This window comes from Heterocephalus glaber, unplaced genomic scaffold (assembly GCF_053883595.1).
Source record: "Heterocephalus glaber isolate CG9 unplaced genomic scaffold, H.glaber_assembly_v1.0 deba00001577, whole genome shotgun sequence".
In the NCBI taxonomy this organism is placed as follows: Eukaryota; Metazoa; Chordata; class Mammalia; order Rodentia; family Bathyergidae; genus Heterocephalus; species Heterocephalus glaber.
In genome coordinates, this window is record NW_028258358.1 from 17,142,241 (window position 1) to 17,170,171 (window position 27,931).

General features: G+C 31.0%; 1 pseudogene; it reads left to right on the forward strand.

Annotated features, from left to right (window-relative positions):
* Nucleotides 1–12,859: 12,859 nt before the first annotated feature.
* On the forward strand, nt 12,860–13,170 carry LOC110349259 (large ribosomal subunit protein eL33 pseudogene; annotated as a pseudogene).
* The last annotated feature ends 14,761 nt before the right edge of the window (nt 13,171–27,931 follow it).

Genomic DNA, 27,931 nt, shown 5'->3' on the forward strand with positions numbered 1-27,931 from the left:
ATTAAGTGTGTTTCTTGTATGCAGCATACTGTTGGATCTTTCTTCTTGACCCATTCTGCCCGTCTATTTCTTTTGATTGCTGAATTGAGACCATTAACATTGATGGTTATAACTGATATGTATTGAGTTATCATTGTCATGACTTTTTATTTTTGTTGGATTCTCCCCCTTTGTATTTAATTTTTTGTTGCGCCCAATGGATTCATTCTTCTGTGCTTCCTGGGGTTGTGATACTCATTGTCTGTTCCTAGGATATTGTCTAAAATTTTTTGGAGTGCTAGTTTGGTATTCATGAAATTCCTAAGGTGCTTTTTGTTATGAAAGTATCTTATTTCTCCATCAATTCCAAAAAATAGTTTTGCAGGGTACATCAATCTGGATTGGAGGATGTTTTCCTTTAGGGCTTGAAATACATCACTCCATGCTCTTCTTGCCTTGAGGGTTTGTATTGAGAAGTTTGCTGTGATTCTGATGGGCTTTCTTTCATATGTGATTTGTTTCTTTTCTCTAACTGCTTGTAGAACTTTGATCTTCTTTTGGGTTTCTGGAATCTTAAAAATTATATGCCTATGTGTAGATTTTTTTTTTGATTAAGGCTAGCTGGAGTTCTACAGTTTTTTTTTTTTTTTTAATGTCATCTCACTCTCTCCTGTTTCTTCGTTGACTTCAATCAGTCTTATGTTATTTTTTTTTGCATTGTCTAGCAGCTGCTGGATTAATTTCTCATGGTCTCTTACAATTTTGAAGCAACTTTTCTTTTCCTCATCACTAATTGCAATCTTATCTTCTATATCTGAGATTCTGTCCTCACATTGGCTCATTCTGCTGTTTTGACTTTCAATGGAGTTTTTAATCTCTTGGAAATCTGTTTCCATCTGTTCTATGGATTCCATTTGTTTCCTATGTTGAGATTTAATCATATTACTCACTCAGCTCCTCTATTTTTTTATCTGTGTCCTCTATAGATTTATTAATCATGTCTTTCAGTATGGGCACAGTCTCTGCTGTTATCTGAGAAACTATTTCTGATTTCATTTTTTCTAGATCTTGTCTTTTTGCCAATTCAGGTAGTCCAGGTAATTGAGTATCAGATTTTTCCATCTCCTTTCCCTTTGGGGTTGCTGCAGGTGATATGGAAGTCTGGTTTTGAGACTTATTTATGTGTCTTCTAATTTCAATGGGAGGGATGCTGCTGGTGCCTTCCCGTGTGGCTCCTGTGGTACTGTGGTCCAGAAGCCTCCTCCTGCATGCTGGGATTGGCTCACCTCCTCTGTGCTGGGAGCGATGCTATGCTGGCTGGGGAGCCTTCTCCTGGGCATTTGATTCTTCTCTTTTTTAATATCAAGATTGTAACTTCATCCTGTGTTAGGCTTTACAGCTGAAAGAGAGTGAGTGAGAGAGAGAGAGAGAGAGCCAGAGAGAGAGAGAGAATACTTGAAGGAATAAAGGATATAATAAACATACTGTCATTAAATAAATATGGAGAATTTTTTAACGATGTTTTGAAAAGTAAGCACAAAGAAAACAAGTTTTGGTAAAGAAATTGTGAATTCTAATACATGGATTGACTACTTTCACCTTCCTAGAATTCTTTTTTATGTTCTTCCCTTGTCCATCACAGGTATCTTATGTCTAATAATGATGGTGAATTTCTGGTTCATTAAATTTGCTTTGGAAAATGAATATTTCTCACTGTAGACACAAATAAAATCATCTAATAATAAAGATTGTGAGTTTTCAGCATATTCTCTTGAAGGTAACATAATGAGCATTTAAAATTCTGTCAGCATCAGATAATCAGGCAATGAAAGCAAGTTCATCCACCACATACACAGGTTTTACATTAGAGAAATCTTTTTTTTTTTTTGGTGCCAGGGATCGAACTTGGGTCCTTGCGCTTACACAGCAGGCAGCAAAACCACTGAGCTAAATACCCAGCCCAGAGAAATCTTTCAGTCACTTTGCCTACAATATATGCCTGAATTGTGGAAATTCCCATGGATAGGTATTTCTGTTTTAAAGCAGGTCATATTCAAACTGACAAAAAAACAAACAAACAAACAAACAAAAACTATGATTATAATGGGGACAAACTATTTTAAGCAGGAAGTCTAACTCCTGGAAATTTTTAAAGGAGCATTCCATCACACATTTCTTTTTATTGAGATTTCCTTAATTTCTTTAGTAAATTTTACCTTAACAAGCATGGCCTTGTGGGCATAACCGAAATCCCTGAATCTTGTAATGAAAGTTGACATATTTCTTGAAGAAGAGACATTAACCTGATTCAATTGGACAACTTACAAATACTCATTTCAAGTTTCTGTTTGTTTTCATTCAAAAGACAGATATTTAGAAAATATCTTTCAATTTATCTTGTATGTGATTGTCAATCCCTCCTAACCCAAACTCAGAATCTACTCAACTTTAACTCATACAGCTCTGTCTCTTAGGATAGAAGTTAAAGGCATATGATGACTAAAGTTACACTTAAGAAAGTTTTTTAAAAAAACTGACTTCATAAAGAAATATCCCAATCAAGACTCAGCACTCTATTTCATAAAATCATGGGTTTGGTGATGGCTGTTACATTTGTGTTAGTTAAAATAATAAATATACTATTCTATATAAAGTAAAACATAGATTATACTTAAATATCTGGTTAGTACTTATTTATGTATAAGAACAATCAGATAATTTGGATATTAACACCCCCCCATCCCAGTGTAAATGTCTTAGTCTCCAGCTTAGTCCTCTTTGGAAGTGGTGGGAAATTTTTGAGTCATAGTGGGAGGGCATAGTGGGAGCTCATCTGCTTATTGAGGATGTTCCCTTGAAGGAGATAGTGGGACCACAGACTAAAAATAAGTGGCTAACTGATCATTGACTTAAACCAGTCTGAAACTATAAGCCAAAATAAACCTTTTTCCTTTTTAGTTGTTTTTTTTCAAGCATTTGTTATAGTGACAGAAAGCCAACTATCACTGCGAAATTTAACACTAACTCTGGATTTTAAGGATATGTTTGTATTTTTTTCTGCTGGAACTGGATAAGAAGATTGTAATCATGGTGTTTGGCTTTGTGGCATATATACATTTCAGTTAGAATGTTCATTCCTCTGTCCTCTAGTCCTGTTTTCCTGTGTCACAGCTGCCTCTAAACTAAATTTCCAGCTCTCATAAACCCTCTCATGAAGGTACCAGATACCTTTTCATTGCTTCCTCTTGAAAGATAGTGTTTTACCCTCTTATCTTTCCTGTTTCTGTATGCATAATTTTTGTCAATTGCTTTCCCACCTTTAACAAGTTTAAAGTGTTACTTCCTTCCTTTTCTAAATATTCTCAGCAGGAAAGAGTTTCAATTTATGTACAATATGATTTAATTTATTTTAAATGAATTTAAAAGAATTAAGAGATTATGCTTTTGGATAGGGAAATATTGTATGTATGGAATTTATTATATTGCCTACAGTTGTCTGAATAGCTGGCTGTCATAATAGGAAAGGTATTATTTGTATCTTTTTATTTTATAATTCATCATAGTTAGGTAGTTACTTAATCATGATTTATTCAAATATGCCTTTCACCTTCTTGTATTTTTGATAGAAAATTATTTCAATTTTAAAATAAGTCCTAAAAACTTACCATATGCTATTTAAAGAATATTCTTTCAGCTGATCTTTAATCATTTTAAAACATATGACTTGTTCTATGCTGTACATAGGATAATAGTTTGGTAAATAAAATCTTAGTTTTAAACCAGTAATTATACCTAGAGACATGACACAAAAACAAATGCATAATTTACCAATATTTATATGTTTAAAATAAAAAATTCACATAAATATGATTTTCTCTATGAAGCCTTACAACTCAGAATTTCATATTGTTCTATTTGATTGTCCAGTATATATATTTATTTTACATTGTCAGATTAAGGAAATAAAAGTACAAAATATCCAACCACATTTTAATTCCATATACTAAAATGTTTTTGTTTGTATTTTTCAGTTTCCTAGTCTTTTTGTGACAAATTAGTATGAAAGGAAAGGCTTAAAGCAATATGGATTTATTATTTTGTGTTACTGGAGATCAGAAATCCAGTATTTTTCTTACAGGGCCAATACCAAGGTATTAGGAAAGCTAAATTCTTTTTGGAAGCTAGAAAGGAAAACCTATTTCCTTGCTTTTCCCAACTGCTATAGGTTTCTTACATTCCAGAATTTGTTGAATCTTTCCACTATCAAAGCCAGCTTGGTAGGTTTCAACCAAACTCACTTTAACAATCACCTATCCTATGCAATATTTAAAACATATGTTTGGGGCATTATATCTGTCCAATTTACATATTATATGTAATCATACACATACACACACCTTCTAAATTACAAGTATTATCCACCAACCCTAACATAATGTTTACATATCATTGGTGGCCTACATATTATTTGTGTTATATACATATGTATAATACATACATATAATTAAAGTGATGTAGACTCAGTAAATTATGGCTACATCCAATCTTGATTTGAAATTGTATATACAGTTTAAATTTAATAAATATAGAAATATATGTCTAAAATATTTTTCTTTATCAAAGTTATCAGTTATTAACATTAGGCTATTTAGTATAATAAGATATTTATTATGTATGCTATTCTATCATTATCATTTTTCTAATTATTTAAGGATAGAAACACCTTACTTAACATGTAAGGAATTTCCAGTCAGTTTCCAGGCTCCAGAGATAAATTATTTATGTTAACAAACTAGAAAGAGTTCATTTACTTTAATATTTATAAGGGAGATCAATGAGACATACAATGCAGTATTACTAAGCTCTAAATCTACTATGAAATATATATTCAATTAATGGAAAGTTAACCAAAAAATATAGTCAGCAATTCATAAATAAATAATTGTTATAAATGTCCGGATTTTTAAGGTTCTTTGGAGTGCCCTTCTGAAGTGAGCAGTTAAGCCATATATTCTCCTACCTCAATTCATTAAAATATGTAATTGTAAGGAAAATTAGATGCAGTCTTGCTCACAATAGACTACTTATTTTAAAATTTTATTGGTTTTTAAGCCTTTGAAGATAATACGATGATTCATATGCTATTACCGTTGTGTTACTTGAAGTACTGAATAACCTCTGAATGATCCAATTCAAAAAGGTTTAAGTGGTATGAGCTAGCCCATGACTTTTAAATAAAATATTTGTAAAATAAAACTATATTAATTACTAAAAAATACTTCTAATACCTAAATAAAATTTAAAACATGTGGCTGGATTTTGGGAATAAAAATCATTGTTAATATTTTATACATCAGATAAAATTAAAGGCTATGGTATTTCAAAATAAGAGAAGCACAATATGCTTATTTCACATAAAACTACATTATTCACAGCGAAAGATTTTTTTCTTGAAACACAAAATATGAGTTAGGAATGTATTAAGCATATAACAAAAAGTAATACACATTTTTTAAAAAACACTTAACCCTAAGGTATTTTTGTTAAAATGATATAAAATTATAATCAACATTGCTATAATATCCATGTAGCCGCTTTGTAGGCAGGAAGACAGAAGATTAGCTGCATATTTCAAATGCTTTGCAGTTTTCTTACCAAGGACAATTATAAGACTTTTGATAGTTGCAATTCAGCAGTTACTTAATTGACAATTTTAATTTCATTTATTAAAATATCTTATTAGGAAATTACAAATGAAATAGCTCATATATTGAAGTGGATGCAGTCATCAACTGAAAAGTATTTTGAAGCTGTATCAGTGACTATGATCTTGATCATGTTAAAAAGTTTATATAGTGCTCATAAATTCTTGAATGAAGCCCTTTGATTTTATTTCTAAGTTAACTTATATTTAGAAAGTATTTCTATAGGACCTATCTATGCATTGGCTTTAGGAAAGACATATTATCTATATCTTAAAATAGTAAGTATAGTGATTAGTCATATTTTTCCATTCAGTCACTAACATTATTAAAATTCAGTGAAAATACACATAAATACATATATGTCAATACTAGAACATAGTAAGTTATTTCTCTCCTTAAAATTATGATTTAATAAGATAGTTTTATGTCTCTTGACTTCAATAGTGTCAATATTAGGAATATATTTTTGTTCCTCTTGATAATTCTTACTGATTTTAAATTATTCAAGAGGCAAATTATTATTATTGTCTTTTAAACTTGGAAATACTCATCTGCTAGTTAGTTCAACTCATGAAGTAAATGGCTTTGATTTTATATATGTTGAATAATTCAAAATATTTCTTAGTAAAAGGAACACTGATAGATAATAAACTACATAGCAAAGCACAAGAGACATTTTTAACCACAAATATGCCACATTGAAGATGCTGGCGCAAATCAGAAGGCACTGAGTAAGTGGCCTAACTTCATTCAAATTAGGGCAAATAAAATGAATATAAGTCTTTTAAACACATGAAAATTTACTCGTGTTGGTAATGATTGAAAGAAACAGAAAACACAAGCTACTTTTTTTTTTAAAGAATCCACAGAGGAAGGTTTGTTTTCATTTTCATTCAATTGCTCTTCATCAAAATTCCTACACACCAGAAGGCTGTATACAAAACACATCTGTTATCTCCTAATATCAGACACCAGGGAGACCTGGTGTATTCAAAGCTTTCATGTTGTTGCATAAAGCATTGAATGTTTGCTATTCATTTATTGTTGTTCATTTGGATCTCTATCAAGATTTCACAATCAAATGCCTAACAACATTTTGATTGAGGTGGAGAAAAACGCACTGCAGTTTTTACAATTTTGATTACAAGAAAAAGAAAAGGAGGAAGACACAAATATTTTAAGCAGGAGATAACCTATTTGTAAAAATAAAGTAATTCAGTTAAAACCTTTATTTTTTTGGTTGTTCTTCTAAAATTCAAGTGATAGTCATCTCCTGCAATTAGAATAACTTGTTTCTTCTGGATTTGGAGATTTGGTCAAGTTGGAAGAAAAACGTCTTCAGTGTGAAATCTGCAAGAAAGAAAGATCAGTCACCAAAAATTAGAAGAGAAATCAACCAACACCAATAATTGCAGAGTAAGAAAAGGCAAAACTATGAGGATATTGGAGTGTATAAATCCTTCAGGGAAGAAATTAATTTTCATAATTTGTATGATATTTAGTTTGCACAGATGTTCTGTTACTTTAACGTGAACATCATATTATAAAGGTAGAAAAATTATCAGTTTCTCCTAGCAATTACATATTTTTTTTAGGTTGTGGTTTTATATGGAATAATGTAAATTTTAAAAAAAGAAAAAAATATAAATTTAAAGTAACAAAGACACTATCAGTGGTCCAGTCCAATTCACTCAATTTTTTTTTGTATTAAATTCTTTTATCAGTACATTGTAGGTATACAACACAATTACATTTCTCATTGGGAATTGTACCTTTACATAATGGATCTTGGTTCTTATTTTTTCCCCATTCCTAGCCCTCCCTTCACACCCTCCACCCTTCCCTATTTACAAAGACTTTATTTCCATTTTTTCCATTTCTCATCATTTTCCTTTCCCTTCTTTCCTTTCCCCTGCCCCTCCCACTACCCCTACCCCTTTGGACCTTTTCTTCCTATTTTACATTATCCATTATTCATTCTAATCATTGGTACATTTTAGGTATACAATATAATGACACTTCATCATTGGAAATTTGCACCTTTACATAGTCTCTCTTGGTTCTTATTTTTCACCCTTGCCCAGCCCTCCCTTCAACCCCTCCAGTCCCCCCTATTTACAAAGATTTTGTTCCTATTTTTCCATTTTCTCATATTCATCCCATTCCCTTCTATCCTTTCCCCTAGCCCTCCCACTTCCTTCCCCTTTGCCCCTTTTCTTCCTATTTCACTTTACCTATTATACATTTAGTCCTTATTTATACTTTCAGTTTCTCACACCATAGAAACTATTCAGTATTTACACAGTAATTCACTCAATTTTTATGCAGCATTTAAAAATTGTTTACACATGTGAGTTACTTTCAGATAGACATTCACACTCATATATAAATCAGAAGTCGAAATAATATTCTTGTCTGACAAAAAGTTAATTGACTATATCAAGTGGCAACTGATAATACACTATTTCTACTAAAAATATTTCCCATGACTTAGTCCATAACTCTGAGAGTGAATTTAGAAAATTTTAATCATCTACACAAATATAAAACACCTTGATACTGAAATTTGTATCCACTTGAAGCCACCTTTATAAGTAAACCTTATCATATTATGACTGGGAAGTGAAATATCAATTTAATTCAAAAACTAGAGTGAAAGTTTTTTCATCTTCATATTTGTACTAGAAACAATGGATGTTTCTTTGGAAAATGGGCACAATGTTAAAGTAAATGTGATTGAGTTCCTGCCAAAAGCTCCATATTCAAAATTATATTTGGTAATCAAAGGAACATGCCAAACATTTCATTGTTATAGGTTTTAAGCTTTCCTTGTGTTTTAACTTTGATTGCCAAGGACATATCCTTTTAATAAAGAAAGTTTAGAAACTCGTTTACAAAACAGTATCAGGTCTATGATGGTCTGATAAAGGAAGATTTCCTTTTTAAAGTACCGCCATGCATTAAAAAATAGCTTCAATTTCATGGCTGAAGATACTGTTCATTACCAGTTGCAGTGACCCTGAGAAAGAGGCTCGTATGATACATTCTTTTCAGAATTTCCATTGTACCAGTTTTTCCCTGTGAAAATAATTATAGGATAAACTATGAGAAGACAGTAAAAATTGTGTTGTTTATATTATTTTCACTTATATGTGACTTCAGTACATCTTTGGGTTAAAGTTTTACTAATAGTTATCTTTGGTCACTACTCATATGATTATCTCTGACTCCTCTTTTGGTTTAGTCTTTGTGTATTGTTTCCATATATTATCACTTCATGAAAGAGAGTCATAAAGAAGTGATAGCTTAGTTGCATTCAAACAGCACTGAGACCATAGCATGGATTTTTTCTTCTATAGCTGAAAATTGCAAATATTTAGGATGAAGGAGGAATGAAAAGAACATGAAGTATGAACATTAAGTGTAAGAGATGAGGTGACTGGATAATTATTCAGATTATATACTTGGAAGAGTCCCATGTACCATATTAGGAAATTCAAATTGTATTCTACAATTTTGAAAATACTACTTTTTCAGCATATGAATTAATATATATTTCTCTGGAAAATAATGTAATATAGAAGTTTTATATAAGAAAAATATTTACAGTTTCTTTCCTTAAAAATGGAAGAAAAGAAAGTCTGAAAAAATTAATTGAAATAATTTTTATGGAGTATATAATAAATTCAACAATACCATGTAAGAACTGAATATGAAGAAAATGTAATCTTTAAAAGAAGAGGTAGCATGATTACACAATGATAAATTCAGCCCAGGGTAAATCAACAGTAGACAAGTACATCAAGATCATAGAATATTACTTACAAAGGAATAGTCAGAGCTCAGGAAGCAAAATATTGAATCTGTTCAAGACACATATTTGGAACACGTCCTCTAACAGAAGTTATACTCCATGGAATTCACGAGTCATAATAAGAATAAAAAGGCAAACACAAAAGCAAATAATATTTTTTAATAAAATAAAAAATATAGAAACCAAAAAAGGGAGGTGGAAAGGAGAGATTGAAAAGGAGGAGAGAAGAAAGGAAGAAATATGAGAAAAATTGGATTTCCTTGATATTGTGTAGAAAATGAACAACTTTTAATACAAAATAGTTTAGAATTAAACTACTGTTTTGTTGCAGATGCCAGCATTTCCTTTTTTTTGAAAAGATTAACCAATATTTCATGTATGTATATATGCATGTCAACATACAGTATAAATACATCTTGATAAAGCCATCATATATTGAAAATAATCTAATTCCAAATGCATTCAATACCTCTAACTTACTTAACATCATAGCTATCAACCACAGTTCACAGAATGTTGTTTGTTTACCCTAATGTTCTCCTTGCTGGTTTGGAGCTACAACTCACTGCTGCTATTCTACATTGGGAGAAAGTATGGTAGTCCACATTGCTAGCCCAGAAAAAGACCAAAATTCAAAGTCCAATTTCTTCTAAATGCATAACACTTTCAAGTAAAAAATACTTAAGTAAAGCCATGATAAGTCAGGGACCAACTGTGTGTGTGTGTGTGTGTGTGTGTGTGCTCACGCGCATGTTTGCATGTGTGTGTGTATGGGTTTGGTCTATGGACCAAGGCTGGAAGTACCTAGATCACTGAGTGTCAGCCCCGGACCACTGGTCCATTGTTCACTGAGGCAGGCATGGATCTGGGGGTCCACGGTGAGGCTCCCACATGTGCTGAGTGTCTCTGCTGCTCACTGCATTAACTCAGGGAAGATATGATGCAGTTAGTATGAAAGTCTCCTTCATACCCTCTTAAATCATATTTTCTTATTTCTGTACTTTACACAGGGCTGTGAACTCTCTGTGCATGGATGTTTGTGGAAATGAATGCTTCTGTCTGAGGAAAAGTGGCAGAAAGTCCTATCAGCCATCTTGCTAATATGACTGTTTCAGTAATTGAATTTTTTCCTAATCGATCAAAGTTTTTTGAATTCATGTTTTTAATGAATGTATTTTTGGAAAACTTGATTCTTATTCTAATACATTGTTTAATCATGATAATTGCTCAGAAAACAATTTTAAAATAATTTTTCATGAAACTAATAGAACTTTGATGGAGAAATCATTCAATGTAGCCAAACACTGGCAAACCACAGTATGTTTTTTTCTTGCTTCTTTTTGTCTCGCTCTCTGCTAAATAGAAAAGATATTTTTTTTCTTCAGTATGCGAGTCATAGTACTATCATCATTCCCACCAACACATAGTCACATTCTTTTAGTCTGGCTCAGTGAATTTCACTCCGTAAATGTTTGTTAAGTACTACTCTCTAAATGAAAATACAAACAAATAAATGCCTCCTGCAATAGTTGTTTAAATTCTTATTAAATGTATGTATTTATGTTAGTTATTAAAATACATTGCAGCCTATGTTTCAATAAAGAAAATTATTGTTTTCAATAATAAATGTTTCAATTAATACTTCCATATATTTTTTCTCAATTCTATTTGTTTCAGTTGAGAATAAAGAGACATGCTATATTTTTACAATCCTTGATGAAACCCTCAGTGTCAAACTCCTGAAGACAACATTCCTGATTATCATGTACCTTAATAAGCTCCCTGAGGTGAGAGGTAAGCATATTATTAGTGGAACTAGATAATAGTCATTAGCAAGTAGTTTATGTATTCCAGGTTTCTTTACATTCACTGAGTTCATTTTCTTTTGTATTTTTACAGGTGTGTAAAAAAAGATTATGAAAAATGCCTTTAACTCCCATACTGATGCAAAATCATTTTTCTTATTTCCAAAGTAATTTGTTTTTCTGTTCTCAACAGAAGCGATTCCAATGTGATAAGAACAAAAGATAATTTGAAGAAAGAAGGGAAGAATAAAAGGAGATAAAGAGAGGAATCACTGGTAGAATACTTCTTATATACATAAATCAAAATGCACAACTCTTTTAATTAAAGAGATACATGTTTAAGAAATGTGTAAGTTTGCTCACTTGAAATAAGTAAATTTTTATTTTATAATAATTGAAAATTAATGACTCATAACCTGTACTATATTTTATCTAATTAAAAGAATGACTTAGACAATAGTCATTTGTTTACAGCATTTAGTAAATAAATGAATCATGAAAAATAAGCTATTGATTTTGTCTTCATTATTCTCTGATATTGTATAAGCTCCAATTAACCTAATCTGAAATTTTCTTGCCCTCAATGGGAATTTAAAAGATTTAATTCTCTAAAAATCTAAGTTATGTCTTTTTAATTCCCAGGAGAACTTTTACTCTTTTTATTTTTCCCTTGTCCTAATTATATGAATCAATTTATTAAAGTATTTACTCAGAGTCACATGTTATTGGCTTGAAACTTCTTCATATATATAAGATAATGTCGATGACCCTAGATTCAACAGCTTCACACTTCCTGCAGTAAGAAAATAAACATAGAAAACTGTAAAATCGAATTTACATGTAACTGGGAAAACCAACACTTGAAATTAATATCCAAGTGTGGAGACCATTCTGAGGATTGTAAAAGGAGAGGAATATCTAGCCTATCCTAACAGTTATGATATGTACAAATATTTCCAGAAAGACTTTTCAGCTCCACATAAAGAATGCTAAGAATAAGTAAGATTTACTGGAAAAAAAAGAAAAGGAAGATAGCATGGAAATATATCTAGGGAAAAAGCAGCAGAGGGAGGCTTAGTTGTGGAAGGAGAAAAATGCACATGTTGAAGTACATAAACCTATAACAAGAACACTTCACTGAGAGAAAGGCATCCTCAACTGTCTCTCCTACACATAGGTATCATTTATTAAGGAGCTAAATTGCATTATACCACCAGAACAGGAAACCGATAAACAAATAATCCAAGTTCCTTCCGCCACCACGTTGCAGTTTGTTATCATTGATAGAGTAAATTTATTTTATTTTTGTTTATTTTTTTTCTTGCTTTTTACTCTTCCCATTAAGTTTATTGGTACATTTTAGGTATAAAAAGAGTAAATTTATTTTAAACAAGAAAAGTCTCAGGGACAGGGATTTACCTCAGTGGCACTGCACCTGCCTTGCAAGCTCAAGGTCCCAAGTTTGATCCCTGGTACCGGGAAAGCAAACAAACAAACAAACTCAAGAAAAATCTCTTTTCGGGCATCTTGGAGCCTGTGGAGGCCGGCTGGCAAATATGTCTGGAAGGCTGGGGTGCAGCGCCATTTTTGCTGGCTATAAGCGAGGTCTCCAGAGCCAAAAGGAACACACAGCTCTTCTTAAATTTGAAGGTATTTATGCCCTCAGTGAAACTGAACTCTACCTGGGCAAGAAATGTGCCTATGTGTACAAAGTGAAAAACAACACAGTGACTCCAAGTGGCAAACCAAACAAAACTAGAGTGATCTGGGCCCATGTGTGACAGTTCGTGCCAAGTTCTGAAGCAACCTTCCTCCCAAGGTCATTGAAGACCAAATACGTGTGAGGCTGTACTCCGCAAGGATTTAAATTAATGAAAAATAAAAGTGGATTTGTGCTCTTGTAAAACAAAAAAGTGAATTGGTTTCCATAAAAACCTACTATTAGGAAAACTACCTATCAAAACTTATTTTTGAAAATATTGGCAGCACTCACTGTGGGAAGAAAATTGGCAAAGATGGGTTAAGTATATTATAATTTTTAAACCTAACTGAATAAAAATAAATAAGAAATTTAAAATGTAAATGAAACCCTACAAATTAGATATTATAAATCAATATTTATAAAAAATAAATTTGAGATAAGAACAAACTACTGAAATACAAGATATAATCATCTCAGATATGTTACAAGATACATTGGAAGAATAGTTAAAAGCTGTGTATAAAATTAAAAAGATATAGCAAAAAAAAGCTGTCCCTCACATCAGTCTATAATTATCAGGTTAACTGTGCTATATGAACCGTGATAATAGATTTAAGGCACAAACAGAGAACAAGTATGGTCGTTTTATAAAAATTACATGTTAAAAATGCCTTAGACAACTTCCTCCATTCTGAATGGTGGTGCTTAATTTAGTATGAGCATTTCAGTTTTTATATGAATTTCAATGTTGAAGACTAAGTCATTTTCAGTTTTAGTTCTATAATTTATGCATTTAAAATGTCAACTTTAATAAATATATGAATAATAGTAATTTTAAATTTGTCCATATATTACTGCTGCAGAGAAATATGAAATGATTTTTTCTGTGTACTTGGTAATGTGATAACTGCTACACATATCAAAAAGTGGAAAAATACAGAGGTAAGTTCAATGCAGGCAATTCAGGTTTTCAGACATTGAGCAGCATATAGATGTATGAAATAATGTAATCAGATATTTTTAAATTTAATGCAACATACAAAATAATGATAACTGAGAGAAAATGCATACTCACTTATTATTCCAGGGAAGAAACTTGGTTGTTTAGTATGGTTTTGACTCATTGATTTCAAGTTGTAGGTGGATGATAAAGATAAAATTTTATTGCGTATGAATGAAAATAGAGGACTAGATCTTGCAGTAAGTATCAAAGAGAAAGTTATGAGGTGAATATTATCTTTCTATATAGTAAAAAGAAAAGAATGAAAAAAAGAAAAAGAAAAGGGAAATATTTACATGGCTTAATAGGTACAATTTCTCTAATTTCAGATGTTTTGGTATAAAATACTATACACTTAATCCTCATATTTTGGAGAAAAACAGAGAATCATTAAGTATTACTCTGAGATGGCATTACATTTCCTCACAGAGTTGAAGTTTGTATTAATATTTTTATTAATATTTGAAATGGCTTATATTTTTAAAAATGTATCATTTGCTATCTATTTAAAGAGTGATAATGGAAGCAATGAAAACAGATAACTATATCTTACTGAGGCCCAAATTCTGAATTATATTTGCATGTGAACACAAAAATATTTTTCTTTACCCACTGTAACTAAATACTATGGATACCTTCTATCAGTATGCACAGGCACATGACCTTAGATTTTAGTTTCATGATTTTAGTGTGGTTTTTACAAAATTTCTTTAGCATCCTCTCTCCTCTTCTTTGTCAGTTAGGATATCTCAATACTTTATTGTGGATGAAATTTTTATACCACTTTAGTTTGCTTCTATAAATTAATCTATCTGCATAGTAGTAAATTAATAAGCTTTTTAAAGTTAGTTGAAAATGAGTGCATCAGAGACTGATGTAAATTCATCACAAATTCATACTCTCAGCTTCAGTACAGAGCTGTTTTACATTTCCCCTGCATTTACAGATAGACATTTGATAATGCATGAATGTGCAATGGGTGACAAGTATTTCCCTCCATAAGCTCCATCTGTCTTCATTCCAGCAGGGCTCCTGTAATTAGAAGGCACTAGGCGAGGGGATGAGAAAGCTGAATGGCTTCTGACCCACTATGTGGACAGCTGCATATTCATTAGGAAACTACAGCAAAATCATGAAGTTTCTCTTTATTGTATATAAAACAGTTGACATTTTCTATAATTATTATGAGACCTTAGATATCCTGAGATATTGAATTATAAATATTTATCATGATTTTATAGAGTGCAGTTTTTCAAACTCTGAATTGGAAGGTCAGAAATTTGAAAATAAAATTTAAAGTGTGATTTTAACTTTAGGATTTACACATTGTTAGTTCACACATGAAATCAAATTGTGGATGCCAATTTTTAAATATTAAATATTGTAAAAATATTTGAATAAGGATTTGAGCTTACCATAAAGGTATTAAAATCCTTCTACCTCTAATATTTTTATAAGGGTTAGAGGATCCTGACACTGTTTATGATTATTGATATGAATTTCTTTTTTCTCTGTTTTATCATCTGCCTAACAGAACATAAATCAAAGCAATTTGCTCATCATTACTAAGTTCTTTGGAGAACTGAAAATGCTGTTCCAGTTACTCATTTATGAAAGTGACTAGAAAGTAAAATTTATTGTGAAAAAAAATCATGAAAGGACAAGAGAAATCTTAATAACTGGATCTTGGCAGAACAAAAAAGTCCTTGAAATGCTCAGACTTGAAATAATCCACCATAATTTTCTCAGGAGCATTTTGGCCACAATTAAGCGAGTGTGTTGTGACTGAATTTTAATTAATATAGATGTTTGTACTTTGCACTTTCAGAAGTTGAATTAAACTACATAATTTCATGAGACCAAAAAAGATTAATTCTGTGAGCTTAGAATTTGGTAAAGGCTTTAGAAAATATGGAATACTTTATATTTTTGCTTCTATGCTATCCCAAAATGCCTCTTTTGAGTAGTTTAAAAAATACAAAATAATTACCCAGTCAACTGAGCCAAAGGTTCAGAACAGTGCAAACACTGATCAAAGACAATAATTGAGAAATTAATATTTTAGGGGAATACTTGGTTTTCAAATTTTAAAAAATAATCAAATAACTATGTTGAGACATAGGACTAGTATTTTTCAAGGAAGGGTTTTGATATTCAAGCTGTTTGAATTGGAAGGTTTCTCTGAGATACTGTCTCAGTAATAACTTCAGTTATTCAATACTCCAATGGAAATGCAATGAAATTTTTCAACAGTGATCATCCTGGTTTGATGGTTGGTTTGTTATACTCTAATGTACTTTGTCATTGTCTACATTTTTAAGTATTGTTCAGTAAATTATAATGCAATACTACTACTTTCACCATCCATGTCAACATGGAGCATGTTGCTAGCTCTATGAGAGGAGGTAACAATATGACTATAAGCCAGTGGTTTTCAAACTTAAGTGTTTACCCTAATAAATTAGGACAGATTCATGAAATGTAATTTGCTAGGTCCAAACACCTGAATTTATTATTTAATATTCTCTGCTGAGAACTAAGAATTGGCATTTCTAACAAGTTCTCAGGTGCTGTGCTGCTCCTGGCCCAGAGTTTCCTCTTAGACAATTTGAATCCCAGTGGCTTAAGCACAACATGGATTTATCTGCAGCTCCTTCACACCTAAGATGTATTCATATGATGATTTTTAAAAATCCATTATGCACACAAAAATCTATCTTCAATTACATAAACCATAAGCTCCTGTCGTCGAGCTGGATATGTGGCCTTAATAATTATATTTCTAGAATCATGTCTAAAAATGGAAAGCTTTTATGCAAATATTATACTCCTCTTACTTAAAAGATCATTCAGTTTGATCCTGGCTCATTTTGATAAAGAGATTTTTGACTATGAAATCAATTACTTTCATAATGTTCAGCTATTTTTATTTAGCAGGTTTAGACATGTTTGAATACTTGGCTTTGTTAGGAATATTTTCATTTCATATTAGCTGTAGAATTTATTGATGAATTTATGAATAATATCCCCCTCTTATCATTCAATTTTCCCCAGAACTTCCAATTATGTGAATTCTTTGTTATTGGGTTTTTTCCCTTTTTCTTTTAACCATTTTGTCAGGGTTCATATAATTTTATGTTTATAATTTGTGAATGTATTTCATTTCATAATGTCCCAAATTTTTGTTTCTTTTTTTGTTTTTGTATTTCACTGTTTACAATAACTAAAGAATAAAAGAAAGTAAATAGATTATCTAAATGAGACTATTACTTAATTTTTAAAATTTCATGTATAGAAGGCTACATCTGAAAATTGCTATACTAACTTTTATAAATAAATAAAGAATATTCACAAAGTTATTTCATATCCTGGATTATAAAAATGTCTAATAAAATTTGCAAATTTTTAAATATTGAAGACTAAATCTCTTTACCACAGAAATTAAATCAGAAATAAATAATAATATCTCTAAAATACTGTGCAATATTCATGTAGTAATCAACAAACTACTAAATTAACCATGACCAAAATAAACTGCAAATCATATTAGGAAATATTTTGAAGTAAATGATAATGAAAAGAGAGCATTTTCTTTTTTACTATTTCAGATTTTTTTTGCTTTCTCTAGTCAAATTATTGCAGTAAAAAAAGCATTGATTTTTTTTTTTTACTTTCTTTAAAAATAAATTGTAAATATGTAGGGTTTCCATAGTTTCTGTACTGCCCTGCATACCAATTTGATATGCTACATTTCGCTTTTATTCAGATTTGAAATGGTTCAATCACCCTGAGTTTTATTTTATGGCCCAGATTAGGAATTATCTTGGAATATATTTCAAGTTCAATTCAAAAACTGTATATATTGCTGTTTTGAGTATAGTGTTCTGTATATGTAAATTTAGTCAAAGTGATGGATAGACTTATTTAGATAATCCATAACATTCCTGTTTTGTTATTGTTGTTGTTTTGTTTTATTTTCATTTTAACAGATTTGGATGGTAAAATCCTTAAAAATAATTGTAGGTTTGTCACTTTTTAATTTAGTTCTGCTTTATTTTGCTTTGTGTGTAATTATGTTCTTTTACTGGGCACATATGCATTTATCATGGTTATGTCTTACTATTCAACTTAATCGTTCATCATTCTAAAATGTTATTCTCACTTCCTCATAGTGAAATCTAATTTTTGTAAATTAAAACAATACAAAAGATTAAAAAGAAACTTATTTTATGATTTCATGATGTATTTTTCTGCACTTTTAATTTTGGCCTATCTACAACTTTTGAATACATAGCCTTTTTTGTTTCTTGTAGAGAGCATGTTTTTATATCTAGTTTTTTTTGTTTTGTTTTGTTTTGTTTTTATTTTTGGTATGGGGGTCAAACTCAGGACCTTGCACTTTCGAGGCAGATGCCAGAACCACTGAGCTAAATCCCAAGGCCTGTTATATCTAGTTTTTAAAATCTAATATTATAATTAATTCGTTTTAATGGAACATATACAAAACATATTGAATGTACTTATTGGAATATTTTTCTGTTTGTAACAACCAGTTTCCTATTTGCTATTAAATTTTTCTTATGTTTTTAAAAATTCTTTTTTCTATCTTTTCTAAGATGAAAAGACATTCCTTAGTATTCAGCTTGCATCCTCTATTTTTTCCTCTCTTGCTACGTTTCTCTTCAAAAGTTTTTTGCATTTGTGCTAAAATTGAAATCTAGGTCTTTACCATTTTATAACTAATAATGTATTAGTATGCCTTTCATATGTCTTTTGATCCTTATTTATACTTTCAGTTTCTCATACTAGAAAAATTATTCGGTATTTACATGTTTGTATTATTTATTTTAATTAAGACTAACGCCTTAATGTGCATCCATTTAGCTATAAATGTCTCTAATTATGTTGTGTTATATTTCTTTATGAATTCTGTACATAAATTGTCATAGAGTAAATTAATAATAAAGGAATCTGTTTATACTTACTGCTATTCAGAAAGTTTGAATTTTATAAATGTGTTGCTTTTTATGAAATACCATAAAATATTAGAAGTACTTTTTCTAAATAAGTTGTAGTCTTGGATAAAGTGGGAGAGTATCACTATCAGCCCCGCAGATGCAATTGCTCATGATTTATAAAGTAATAGGACAGCTTCTTCTATCAAACTATATCTATAATTCAGAGCCCAATTAATCATACTTAAATAAATAAGCTCTATTTTAACTTCAGTCACAATAAAGCATCCAAGAAAAGATATATTTTTATGACACGATGTCAATCAAAATGCTTACAGATAATATGTATGCTAACAATGAACTTGTTGTTTATGATATATCTTAGTAAGTTATCTCCTTTTTAAAGATTATGTTGAAGTTTCCAAAATATACCTTCTGTATTTGTATACTAAATACCCATTGTCAAGACACTGGAGATGTTACAAACTATTTGCTGGATATACTGCCTTAAGATTGAGGGTGGGGTTTGATAAATAAAAGAGAACTAAATACATAATTGGAAATAGAGATTTTGTAAATGGAAAGGAGAATAAGAGTTAAAGGGAGTAAGGAGGGATAGGAGGAGAAGAGAATAAAAAAATAAGATCTTTTTGTAAGTCTACAAACTCTCACATGATAAATGTGATCATTAGGTACTGCAAATATGTACTACTAAAACAACTGCATTCAAACTTAAAAATTCATCAGAAAATGTAGATTTACCTCAGTATAATTTAGTGTTACAAAGTCACACAGTATAGGATGATATTATGAGAGTATCTAATTTAGCATTCAATGAATAGAAACTGCTATTCAATTACAAATAATTGACCTGAAAATTCCCTCTCTTCTATTTCTTTCCCTCTCCCCATGCCTGCTTTCTCTGTGTGTGTGTCTCTCTCTCTCTTTGTTTCTGTCTTCCCCTAAGTCTACTGCTGAAATCTATTGAAACTATATTCTATGTTTTTATGTACACGTACATCTTTGCAAATGTGTTCATATAATTTGGAATTCTCTGGTTTCTTTCTGTGGGAATACTCCCTATGTCTGTTCAGAAGTGTGTAAAACAACTCTTTTATTCCTCAGGAATCATCTAAGAGAAATCACCTCCTAAACAATGAGTGACATAGTCATTCTTTCTCTGTGCCTCCATAATATAATGCCATATTCAATTATAACACTTTCTCTCTCAAACTAAAATGTTTCTTTGTATCCCAAATGACTTTCTCCTCAGTCTAACACATATTAGAGTGTCTAACACATATTAGAAACTGCACAAACATATATTACATGAAAGATAAATTATAGATTTCTTTCTTAAAACTACTTATTTTTATTTGATTTTTAGGTCTAAGGAACAATAACAATTTTACATATTAGAAGCATGTAATCATTGCATCCATATTGTATCCCACAATCATATCTGGTAATAACTTAAATCTATCAATTGTGTGCTCTCTGACAGGCACTACAGCTAGCTCCTCCCATGGATTAGCCCATCTGATTACCATAAAAAATTGATGATGTAGAAAAATGCATTATTCACATTTGAATATATTCAAATTTCAGATGATTAAGTAATTTGATTTATATCACAAAGCAAAAAATTACATGATTAAAATGCTAAATAGTTATTTTTCATTCCAGAAGCCTACTTCTTAAACATGGCCATATAATACCTCTGTATCTTTTTTTCTCCTGCTCCTTTCTCTCCCCTTTTCATTCTCTTCACCTATTGCCTTTCTTTTTCTTTCCTTTTCTATGTCCTTCCTTTCCCTCCTTCCTTTTCTGCTATTTCTTCATACTATTTGTCATTGTTCCCCATTTCTGGCTTGTACTAAACACTGATTGAATTGATTCTGAGATCAATAGTTCTTAAAAATGAGCATTTTCTTTTGAGAATATTCAAAATTTTGAAGCAAAAACACCACACATGTTTAACAATGGCCCTTTGAGAACAAGAGAAAGAAAATCCACTGTGACATCAATTTTGTGTGGATAAAATCAATGTGTATTGTTTCAGTAGTCTAGAAATCACTTACATGAAGTCTCAAAACACAACTAATGATTGGGAAATAAAAAAAATTTAAAATGTTCCTGTATGTCTACAGTATAAGTCATAAAATTCATAGAATAAAATTCTGTACTTTACCTATTATAGATTTCATTAGGCTGAAAAGACAGGATCAGGCATAGAGCAGGTTTAATTAATCATAAAATACACATAGCAATTTACTTGAAACACACTTTGAAATATAATGCAAGTATGATTTGTTTTAAAAGAACATGTGAACACTAATTTATCAGGTTCAAATTTTAATGAGAATAAACATATGTAGCATTAAGAAGAAATTTATTACAATGATAACTTCAATTAATGACATCAATTTTACCACTTTCCCATAAAATCAAAAATGGGTGTACGTTAATGTCTTTACATCACATAGTCTAGAATAATAAAAATAGATTAATACTAATACTTTCTTTTAAAAATATAATTATGTAGCAGAAATAGTCTGAATAATACAATTATGTTAAATATTAAAAGATTCATTTTCAAATATAATTATGAAGATGAATTTGATAATATATTAATGGTCTACTTGTCTCTATAAACTGAAGAAAATTTAGTATGCTAATTCTGTCTGCCTTAGTCTATTAGCAAGCTTATGTCCCTGAATTTCAGAGCTCTCCAAATACAAAATGGAAAAAGCAATTGAAAGGAATACTTGATTCTTTCAAATCATAGTACTAGGGTAGACAGGAAAACACTGTGATAAGGATTAATGCCTTCTATGAGTGAAGGATTGTAAAGCATGTAACTGTGTGAGTTTAAAACACTAAAATCATAAAACAACTGGCTGTTATGAATGGGGCAATACTGCAATTCAAGTGGTTTCTATAAAGACATAATTTCAGATAACTCCAAAGATAGACATGATCATAGTTTGTTTTTCTTTGTTGTGTTTTGAGAAAGGGTCTAGCTATGTCTTTGCCTCCTCAAGAACTCCTGACTGAGCTCAAGAGAATCTCCCATCTTTGCTTCCCTAGTGAAAAGATCCACTCTAACTAGCAGTTAAGTATACCTGAAGTTTCTGTCAATTTGTTTAAATGAAGGGAAGAAAATGGCAGGAGTGTGAATTTGAAAGCAGGTTACAGGAGATAGAGGGCAGGTGAAGGACAAGAAACATACTTTTCTTACTTTTACTGAAAGTATTCTGCCAATGTAATATTTCTATTGTATGTCTCTTTCCTCATGAGACAGGGAATTAAAAGAATTCAAACAATTCCACTAACCAAAGCATACTGTTGGGATGGTCTAACTTGACTTATTTTATGGAAACATAATTTTTCTTTCTTTCCTTTCCTTTTCTTTCTTTCTTTCTTTCTTTCTTTCTTTCTTTCTTTCTTTCTTTCTTTTCTTTCTTTCTCTCTCTCTCTCTCTTTCTTTCTTTCTTTTTTTCTTTCTCTACCTTTCTTTTCCTTTCCTTTCCTTTCAACAATCCTCCCAAATTTCTGTATATTGAAGATATTATTTCCAGAGTGCTTTTTAATATTTTAAAGTCTCAACCTTGGGCCAGGGATTTAGCCCAGTGGCACCAAGTCTGCCTGGCAAACACAAGGTCCTGAGTTCGATCTCTGGCATTGCAAAAAAAAAAAAAAACCAATATACATTAAAAATATTCAACTCATGTTGTTAATAATGAAGACAATTTTAATAATGGATTTGTTAATGAATATTAAAGAACTAACGAGTTATTTTTTCTAATATCTTCCAATACACTTGTTAATGTGTGAATACTTTTATAGAGATGTGAATGAATATTTTTTCTCAGAATAATAATACAAGAAAATTATACGGCAGACACAAACACACAGAAAACCCATATCTAAATTGGGGCTGCTGAAATGAGGAAAATATTGCAATGATTTGCATAATTAGTCAGTTATAAAACTTTTCCTGTGAGCAAATACCAATCCATTTCACTACAATATGCCATGTGAGACCATTCCAGCAATAACCATTAAGACTAAGAACAGGGAAGCCGAAACACACCAAACAGAGAAAGCAATTAACTCATTAAAACTAAATGTGCCTTCCCCCACAGGATACCCTGAACATTCTCCATAATATGGAGAATTCTGGCTGACATTTGCAAGAACCATTTATAACTCAGATCCTGGATGAACTACAGAAAAGGATGGGTGTTACACGCACTAGAGAAATTTCAGTCTTTCTTTCTAATTTGGCACAGAAATCCTCAAGTAAACATCTTTACCAGAATGTGTTCTTGCATCACAGTATGAATTTCTTTCGAATTCTGAAACCATTATCATTTATTTGTAAATTACTCCTAATTTACATTTTAATTTGACAGATATCTTAATTTAAAAAGATAGTATGAATTGCACCTGGTTATCCAGTACTATTGACAGTTCATATTTTTAACACTGAAATTTCATACCTGTAACTTTTCTAAAAGACCAAATGGGTACTTTGCATCTAAAGAATTGTGTTATGTGAAACCAATTTTTTCATCTAAGTATAGTAACTGATATTACTTGTTAGTAATACAGCCTAATTATTGTACATTGAATTATTTTTCTTAATAAAATTTTTAATATATAAATTTCTTATATATTTTTGTTACTTAGTAATTAAAGGCATTATTGCACCCTAGTTAAAAACTATTAAAATATTTTGATATAAATGTTTCCATTTTTTCAAAACTTATTAAGCAGTTCATTAATGATTATATAAAGTAATGATATGACCTACTCAATTTGTGAAAAGCCTCTATAATCAAAAGCTATAGGTTTAAACTATTTCAAACTAAACTTTGGAAGATGTTTATAAGATTTCACCTACCTACTTTTATCTAAGGAAATATAGAGATAGCATTTATGATTATTGAGTCTACATAAGGCACTATGAAATAAAACATCATATACAAACTGTAAAATTATTCATCTAATAAATTCATATTTTTCTCCTTATATGTATTTAATGTTTTATCATATACTTCATTCTCTGGGGCTGTATAATTTGGTTACTTTATAAAGCCTAATACAAGCTAACATTCATTGACTATACTTACATTATCCATTTCCAGTGGCACCTTCAATTTTAGAAATGATGTCCTCTTAATAATCAAAACCAGGGCTTATTTGAGTGGAGATGAGGATAATAAGTAGTAAGTTATAACAAGTCCAGTACTGGACTTGAAACTGACTTGTACCAGATTGTATAAATTGACCATTAAAATGACAAATTTTTACATCAGATATTAAAATGGCTAGCTTGTAGTTAATGCTTGTGTGGCAGCATTTTCACCCACAAAAATCACCTAAAGCTACAAACCAGTATCTATTATTTCCCAGAAGCTATTGAACATTTCCCAGAACACCACTAACCTGGAACTTGTTGAGGATGGAAGCATATGCATTTTAATTATGCCAAAATACAGGAGTAAAGAAAGATTAGTCTAGGTGTCTTTGTCATGTGATCAGGTGCATTATGGGTCACATTTGAGATTGTCATTACTGTATTAAGAACAAACAAGAAACATTTTTTAGCAAAGAACCATGAAATATTATGTTTTAGTAACATCATGTCACTGATGAAAAATGAAGGAGGCATAGGTGGCTCTTAAAAATGTTTCTCTCAAATTCAAGTTTTATAGTGGAGATAAAACAAGTTTCATGTATTTATTTGTCTACATTTTGTGATACAGATATTCTCCTGGCCAAAATTATTGACAGATATCATATGCCCGTTAGATAAAGTGTTTCATTATGCACAACCACCTTGCTGCTTGATTACATCTTTTAGTTTCATTTTCTTCATCACACTGAATCGCACTGAAATTTTTTCATTCATATTAGTATAACATGTTCTCATATGCTCTCAGAAATTTAGACATGTGTTTTCATGTGCTTCAAATTGTCTTCCATTTTCTCCTGAGAGTCTCCATATAAATCATTGCCAAAAATACTAGTACTTCATCTCTGAAGGAATCCTTTCCTAGGTACTAATTTGGGTTTTCTGTTTCTCTTCTGGTATTGAGTATGGAGTTTTCTTCAGTTTCAAGTTCACTCTTAATCAATATAATTTGTGTAGCTTATACTGCAATCAATCTTAGAATATTATTGTAATTAGAAGTAATCTGTGTCATACATATTCATTTAATGAAAGTAACATTGTATGTGTATCCTGGTCTACAGTTTCAAATTCCAACCTCATATTGATTATTCCAAAATGTATAGTTTAGGCACAACATCACACCAAAATTAAGAACCCACATCATATGGTAGATGTAACATTGTATCTAACAGACACCTTTTTTCTGCTACGTCACAATGAAATTTGTGCTAAATGGCACTATTTCTCTCTGTGTTCTGGATGTCAGAAAATGGTATCAACAGTTGTCCAATATCTCAAGCCAAAAACTCTGAAGTTCTTCTTGGTTCTTTATTATTTTCATTCCATACAAACTCTCCGCCAGTAATTTCTGTCAATATATCATAAATTGTTTACTTTTGTCCATCTCCAGTGCTAATAACTCAATAAAAGCATGAGCAGTTTTAGTACAGATCACCTGAAGACTGCTTAGTGCTTACCTACTTGTCCTCCTCTCTTCCACTCTTTGCACAAGCCATTACCCATTGTGTTCTTGGGAAGGATAGGGAATGAGAAAAGAATTAAGAGATGTTGTGTACATATTCTAAATCCCCATAATAAATATATAATTGTGTTCTGCAAATATGTGCTAATAAAGAATAAACAAACCAAAAAGAAATACAAAATTCATTTTGGATTATATTTTGTTGTTATGCAACCTTGATATTTTAATATATTTATATTTCTAGTCTACTGACAATGAAATCTGAACTCCTTAACTGGATAATGTGATTTGATGTCCACCTATGTACCTATTCAGGAACATTCTCCGTAACTATCTCCTGACTATAGTACCTTCACTGCACAGTCATAAACATTTATTTCACTTTCATGAGAGTAAAACAGCTCTTTCCTGCCATAAGTCTTTTCAGAAACTGATCCTTCTGCAGAAAATGATCTTCTCCAATTCTTCATAGCACTGACTTCTGTATATGAGGTCCCAAGTTAGGTATCTTCTGTTTCCTAGGTTGCTATGACAAACTACCATAAACTTAATGGCTTGTTCTCTCATAGTTCTGAACACTAACAGCCCAAAATTAAGATAGCAGCATAGCTGGATCTTTTGAAGGCTCTAAGAGAGAATCTATCCATTTTTTTTCTAGTTTCCCAAGATATTGACCAATCCTTAGTAAATAGATGTATCACTTTAATCTCCTTCTGTATTTACATGATGCAGTTGTGTCTCTGAATCTAAATTTTCCTTTTAATTAGGATGCTAGTCCTATTAAATTCTACATAACTACCCCATCTTAATTTTATTACACCTGCAAGGACCCTTTTTTGAAAAGGTTAGGTAAGATAGAGCTTTCAGACCTCCTTTTAAAAAACTATAATTCAACTTATAATATCACTCTGTTTGTGCTTCATGCACATACCCACATAAAGCAGTATCCAGCTTTCATCATAGTTCTTATTTTATCTGAAGGTTTTTCTTGTGTATGTGTGTGTGTGTGTGTGTGTGTGTGTGTGTGTGTGTGTGTGTGGTACCAGGGATCAAACTCGACCTTGAGCTTGGCAGGCAGGTAGCAACACCACTGAGCTAAATCTCAGCCCCTTATCTGAAGGTTTTGATTAATAGTTCAATTAAATTCCTTTACCAAATCCAGAGAGGGTGGGAAGTTGTCTGCTTTTACTCCTATTGGCTTTCTAGCTGGTGTCCAAAAGAGTACAGAGCACACAGTAAGAACACAATATAAATTTGGTGTACATGTGAGTGACTAATAGTAAACATGTTACAATGTCTATCACTATTAAAATTATTATGATGTCTGTTTCTTTTAATAACTTGTATGAAATATCACACATAACTTTTTAATTTTTCTTAAACTATATTATCAGGGTTTTCTACTTAATGACTATAGTCAAGGTTATGATTTTTTTTAAATCCAAAAGAACATAAATGCAATTCAAGAGTGAATCTCTTCCCATTACATTAATGCAGCACAAAATCCATTTTTTGGCAATGTTCCCAGGCAATTGGGGTTACAAAGTCATTTTGTCCTCTGCATTTGCGTATAATGGAGAAACCTGAAACCTTGTGATGTATTGCAGTGTTACTGAGAAGGTCGACCTCATGCTGAAAGGCATTTGATTATTTCCACTGTCAGGTGCTGTCTATAGACAGCGTGCAATCATTATACTAATTTTAACGAAGATAAATTATGAAACACGAATAAAAACCACTGCTAATCTGTCAAGTTTAAAGTATAAATAATCTACCAGGATATCACTTTTTCAAGAATTCAATTTAATACTTTGTAGTGTCAATGAGCTAAGATACTGAACTAGATAATTTTAAAAATTACTTTGATCATTTACATTTCTAAGAGAAAGATGAAATCTAAATCCATTAGAAACTTCCCTGCACATGGTAGTTTAGAATTACAAGTTTTCCATATATTAAATATTCTAAAATTAGCAAATTCTTCCTGGTAATCACAAGATTTATTGGAATCTCAGGCCACCACTATGAAAAATATTGAATTACAACATAATTTAGGTGGTTGTCAATTCTACTCAGTGTAATTTAGAAAAAAATACTTTTCTAAATGAGATTTTTTTGAAGAAAAGAGTAAAGAAAACCTTCAAAGTTGGAGGAAATTCACTAGAGAGGCAAAAAAACTGAATTTTTGTAGCAAAAGGGAGTATGATTTTTCTTTTACAGCCATTTATTCCCTACAGCTAAGTTTGAAGGTTTAAAATTGATGAAGAAACCCAAAAAAGAAAAACCAAGATGAATAAAAGGTACAT